Source organism: Molossus molossus, unplaced genomic scaffold (genome assembly GCF_014108415.1).
Source record: "Molossus molossus isolate mMolMol1 unplaced genomic scaffold, mMolMol1.p scaffold_m16_p_1, whole genome shotgun sequence".
Lineage (NCBI taxonomy): Eukaryota > Metazoa > Chordata > Mammalia > Chiroptera > Molossidae > Molossus > Molossus molossus.
The window spans coordinates 201146778-201152870 of record NW_023425344.1 but is presented as its reverse complement, the minus strand read 5'-3'; positions in this window follow the sequence as shown (position 1 = coordinate 201152870).

Here is a 6093-nt window from a genome sequence, read left to right as displayed (position 1 = left end):
GCCAGGGCTGTTTATTGCTTTTAGAGAGAAAGAAAAGGAGAGAGAGCCCTGGCCAGTTTGGCTCAGCGGTTAGAGTGTTGGCCTGCGGTCCGGAGAGACCCGGGTTCGGTTCCCGCTCAGGGCACGTACTTCGGTTGCAGTTTGTCCCCGGCCCTGGTTGGTCGTGCGGGTGGCAGCCACTCGATGTGTCCCTTCACATCGATGTTTCTCTCTCTCTCTCTCTCTCTCCCTCCCTCCCACTCTATCTGTACAAAAAATGGAAAAATATCCTCGGGTGAGGATAAAAAAAAAAAAAGAAAAGGAGAGAGAGAGAAAGAGAGGGGGAGAGAGAGAGAAACATCAATGTGAGAAACATTGATTAGTTTCTTCCCATATGTGCCCTGACTGGGGATTGAACCTGCAGCCTAGGTTGTGCCCTGACCAGGAATCAAACCTGTGACCTTTTGGGTGCAGGGGATGATACGCCAACCAACTGAGCCAACTGGCCAGGGCCCCAAAGCAGTTTTGATTAAAACAATCCAAATGTAGCCCTGGCCAGTTTGGCTCAGCGGTTAGAGCACCGGCCTGCGGTCCAGAGAGACCTGGGTTCGGTTCCCGCTAAGGGCACGTACTTCGGTTGCAGTTTGTCCCCGTCCCTGGTTGGTCGTGTGGTGGCAGCCACTCGATGTGTCCCTTTCACATCGATGTTTCTCTCTCTCTGTCTCTTCCTCTCTCTCCCTCCCACTCTATCTGTACAAAAAATGGAAAAATGTCCTCGGGTGAGGATAAAACAAACAAACAAACAAAAAAAATTAAAACAATCCAAATGTATGGTCTCTCACTTACTTTGTTCAGTTTGTTTTAGGGGATAATGGTAATTTTAAGTGTATCGGTTGGGAGTGAACCACAACCCAGATACACGCCCTTTGCTGGAATCAACCCGCCACTCATTGTTCCACAGGCCAATGCTCTACTGCTGAGCCAAACTGGCCAGGGCTGTTTATTGCTTTTAGAGAGAAAGAAAAGGAGAGAGAGAGAAAAGGAGAGAGAGAGAAAGAGAGGTGTGGCAGGCATCTTCCAAGATGGTCCCCAATGATCCTTGATTCCTGGTATTCATTGCATATTGAATCAAAGCTGGTTGATAACACGAAACAGAGGTGACAGTATGTGACCTCTGAGATTAGATTATAAAAGGGGTTGCTGCTTTCATCTTGATGCTCGTTCTGCCGGAATCCAGTCGTCATGTCATGGAAACATTGGAGCGGCCTTGTGGAGAATGCTAGTGGAGAGGAATTGCCTTACACGGACAACCAGCACCAGATTGCAAACCATGTGAGTGAGCCATGTTAGAAGCAATTCTCAGGTCCTCATCAGGCTGATATCTTGACTGGAACCCCACAAACCCTGAGCCAGAACTGCCTAATTAAGCCACTCCTGAATTCCTGACCCGGAAAAGCTGAGCAATAATAAATGTTTATTGTTTACACCACTGAGTTTGGGGAGAATTTGTGAGGCAGCAGTAAGTAACTAACATGCAATTTATTTGAATGAAACTCTTCTGCCTCAAATTTATTTATTTATTTACTTATTTATTTATCCTCATCCGAGGACATTTTTGCACTTATCTTCAGATAGAGTGGGAGGGAGAGAGGGAGTAAGAGAGAGAGAAACATCAATGTGAGAGAGACACATCGAGTAGTTGCCACCCACACGACCCCAACCGGTGCCATGCAACTGAGGGAGGCATGTACCCTTAGTGAGAACCGAACCTGGGTCTCTGGTCCGCAGGGTGACGCTCTAACTACTGAGCCAAACCGGCCAGGGCTTCTGCCTCAAATTTAATTGAGGATCCTAGAGGAAACTTGTTTTGTGGCTCTTGAGGCCCTTTATCTACTTCAAGACTATAAATTTTAAGAGACAGATGATTTGGTAAGAAGATTGATGAAGAAATTTCTTTGGATAAAGCTGTTGCTATGCTGAGTTCCAACCCCATTTTGGCAGAACAGGAGGGAAGTGGCACCTTCTGCCACTATAAGCTGGAGAAGATTTCAAGGGGACAACTCAGAGTTTGGAAATGTGTTCTCTGCAGTTAGGACACCCAGAACACTGGTAACTGACTCAGGACTGAGAAAGAAAGCAAAGCTGGGCTGAAAGCTGGTATGTGACTTGCCTAGGAAATCTACGGGGGCAAGAGAAAGGCAAAGCTACTTTGGTGAGAGAGTTCTTTTTCATGGGCAGGAATGTATGAATTTTTCCCATGGACTATGCTGTGGGGTCATATCTGACACTGTCCAACAGACCATCAGCAAAGCCAAGGAGACCTCAGCAGAAAGGGTCTTGCATGTACTGCCTGGTACCCAAGGACTGAGGAGAGGACAGCAATTGAATAGCTAGAGTGGAGATACATCTGCCGGGGTCAAAGGCATAGCAGGAGCCTCTGGTAAGCTCATGAAAATGTCACCCAAGAGAAAGCCAGCTCTCATCAGCAGGCAGGACCAGAGAGCACAGAGCCAGCCAGGTAAGTAAGAACTGCTTTCTCTCTTGTGTTCCCCTTGGCTTCTGAGGAAGTGGTAGAACAGCTAGCATGTGGGGGGTTGAAGAGGAGGAAAGGAGAGAGCAAAGGACTCCATCCCATTGTTCTGCTGGACGTTTCAGGCCTGGCGCAAGTTCAAATTAGCAAAAGAATTCATGCCAAACTTGTAGTTTTTTTAGTTAATCCTCACTGGAGGATATTTTTTTTTTCATTTTTAGAGAGAGTGGAAGGGAAGGGGAAGGGAGGGAGGGAGGGGGAGAGAGAGAGAGAGAGAGAGACAGAGACAGAGACAGAGACATCAATTTGAGAGAGACACATTGATTGGTTGCCTCCTTCACAAGCTCCAACCAGGACTGGGAATCGAACCTGCAACCAAGGTACAGGTCCTTGACTGGAAACAAACCTGCGACTCTGTGGTTCGTGGGATGACACTCTAATTGCTGAGGCAAACCAGCCAGGGCTATTGTTGTTTAAGATACTTTAATGCAATGAGATTATATGATTAAATTTGACAGGAAGCCCTGGCCAGTTTGGCTCAGCGGTTAGAGCATCGGCCTGCAGTCCAGAGAGAGCCGGGTTTGGTTTTCGCTAAGGGCGAGTACCTCGGTTGCAGTTTGTCTCTGGCCCTGGTTGGGTCGTGCGGGTGGCAGCCACTCCATGTGTCCCTTTCACGTCGATGTTTCTCTCTCTCTCCCTCCCACTCTATCTGAACAAAACATCGAAAAAAATGTCCTCGGGTGAGGATAAAAAAAATGTGACAGGAAGACTGACAGAAGTCATGTGTCTGCCCAAGTCTTCACCCCTTGGCAGAGGAAGATCATGTCTTTTTATCAAAGTTTCAAAAGATAGTGGGGGACAAAAATAAAACTAATTCTTATACCACATACTGGTTACAAAAGGCCTGTTAAGCCATCTTGGCTTCTGTTAAGACTCTGCATTGTGGGAATGTCTCAGCACGGCTTTATCTCCATGTTCTCCCTTTTTTTATTTTTATCCTCACTCGGGGACACTTTTTGATATTTTGTTCAGATAGAGGGGGAGAGAGAGAGAGAGAGAAACATGGATGTGAAAGGGACACATCAAGTGGCTGCCACCCACACGACCCAACCAGGGCCAGGGACAAACTGCAACTGAGGTACATGCCCTTAGTGGGAACCGAACCCGGGTCTCTCAGGACTACAGGCCAATGCTCTAACCACTGACCCAAACCGGCCAGGGCATCTCCCTCTCTTGTGAGATTATTAAAAATGCTGCTGTCAGAGAAACCACAGACACTATGGCACCGGAGCACTAGCTTTGTGGAAATGTCACTATCGATTCCTGTTCTTTTGCTATAAAAATTCTTATTTGCTTCTCTCTTCCAAGATCTTTAACTATCTGTCACCCACTATACATAAATAAATCCAGAAATAATGAGATGTTGCTGATTTTTAGTCATCACTGTAAATCACAAACCCACCAGAAGAGGTTCTTAGTACCAACACTAAGTTTCTTGCTTCATGGCAGTCTGTGATTTAGAGCCAGGGCAAGAGCCAGTATACATGGAGTGCACACTACACTGTTCCATATTCTCCCACCCAGCACATACATATGCATATACACATGCTTTTTGACCAGCTGCCATCCAAGATATGAAGGAATTATCTGAGCGACTCAGGCTGACTCATAGCCCAGGGTCAAATTCACACTAATCCCCAAGTTCTGACCATGTCTCATCACCGGAGTCATGATGGTCTGGGAAACCCAGGAAGCCATACATAGGGCTTGAAGAGCATGGCTGCCTTTACCTCCCCTTCTCATGAGACCCTTATGCATGAAACTCTCGTTGCCAGTTTCAGGTAGCTGGAGTTTATTAAGTCAGAGATCCCTAGTGTATGCTCTCCCCAATTTATGCACTTACTCCTTGGTACTCTCAACAATAGATACTCAGTGAGCACTTTTCAAGTACCAGGCACTATCCTAGGTGCTGAAGATAAAAGGTGGATCAACCACTGAGTTCTGGAGTGCACACGCAGTGACCTGTGCTTTCAGCCCCTCTCTGCTGCAGGCAGTGAGTGATGCAGGCTCAGTCTCATCTAGTGCTTGAGCTTGTCCTGGCCAGGTAGACATGGAGGCTGGACAGCCAGGACCAAAGACAAAGCCATACTTTAGGGACTGTCTGGAGAGGGGACCACTGATGTGCAACCAGAAATAGGTCACTGCTGCAGCACCCCAATCCTGCTGGCCCTGGTACTCTTGGAAGTCAGATGTAACTGTTGTAGTCTTCACTACAGCCAGAATAAGCTCTTCTCTATCCCTACTATTTTGTGTGACTCACTCCAGCTTCAAAGTCCTTGAAGGGATCTCTACGGGCTGATTGTAAGTTACGTCTCCATGTCCTGGCTTCTAGGGAGATGGGAGAAAGCAGACTCTGGTCTTCTGTATGGGGAGACCGACTCTCCCAGCAAGACTCACATGGTAGGAATTCCCCACGTACATTAAGCAGGTGCCAATGATTAATGTTCACTACATAATATATTTAAATGAATTTGTACTTTATCAATCATAATAGCATGTAGATATAAGTGAAAAATAGAGGTATACAAGATGTACAGTATTATCTAGTCCCATATGGTCAATCAACTTTTTTGGAAAAGGGCCAGATAGTAAATATTTTACTATTTTGCATCTTTGTTGCAACTATACAATTCTATTCTTATAGTGCAAACACAGGCATGACAATATATGAGTGAATGAGAGTGCCTGTGTTCCCATAAAACTTTATTTATGGACACAAATTTGAATTCCATATAATTTTCACATCATAAAATATTATTTTGATTTTTTTAACCATTTGAAAATATAAAGATTTTATTCTTAGCTTGTGGGTTGTACAAAAGCAAGCATTGTACAAGGAGAGGGCCCCTTGGTGCTGGATTTGACGTGAGCCATTTGCCAACCCCTCTTCTGTAGGATTGTGTAGGATTGATTCTTAACCTTTTTGGAAAGTCTCAGACCTCTTTGAGACACTGACAAAGGATATGGAATGGACCCTCTCCCTACAGGAAAAAGGCACTCAAGTAAAACCTTGTATGTGATTCCAGGATTTGCTAAGGAGTCAGAGGACCCCAGGTTAATAACTCTGGAATACAAATCATTTTAGCTAAACACTTGGGCTTCCCATTCCTTCAGTAACTCCCCAGGGGTTCACAGCCTTGGTTGGGAGCCACTACTTTTTTAGACCATAACAAATACTCGAGAAGCTTTCTCAGCTCCACTGTGAAGCAACTGCTTTCTTACCCAAACTGCAGATGTCTCCAGCAGGATACAATTGACTGTAATTAGGGGAGGACTGTTTATTAGGAAGGAAAAGGATTGCTCTAAAAGTCCCATTGCAGCCCTGGCCGGTTTGGCTCAGCGGTTAAAGCGTCCACCTGCGGTCCGGAGAGACCCGGGTTCGGTTCCCGCTAAGGGCATGTACCTCGGTTGCAGTTTGTCCCCGGCCCTGGTTGGTCGTGCGGGTGGCGACCACTCGATGTGTCCCTTCACATCGATGTTTCTCTCTCTCTTTCTCTCTCTCCCTCCCACTCTGTCTGTACAAA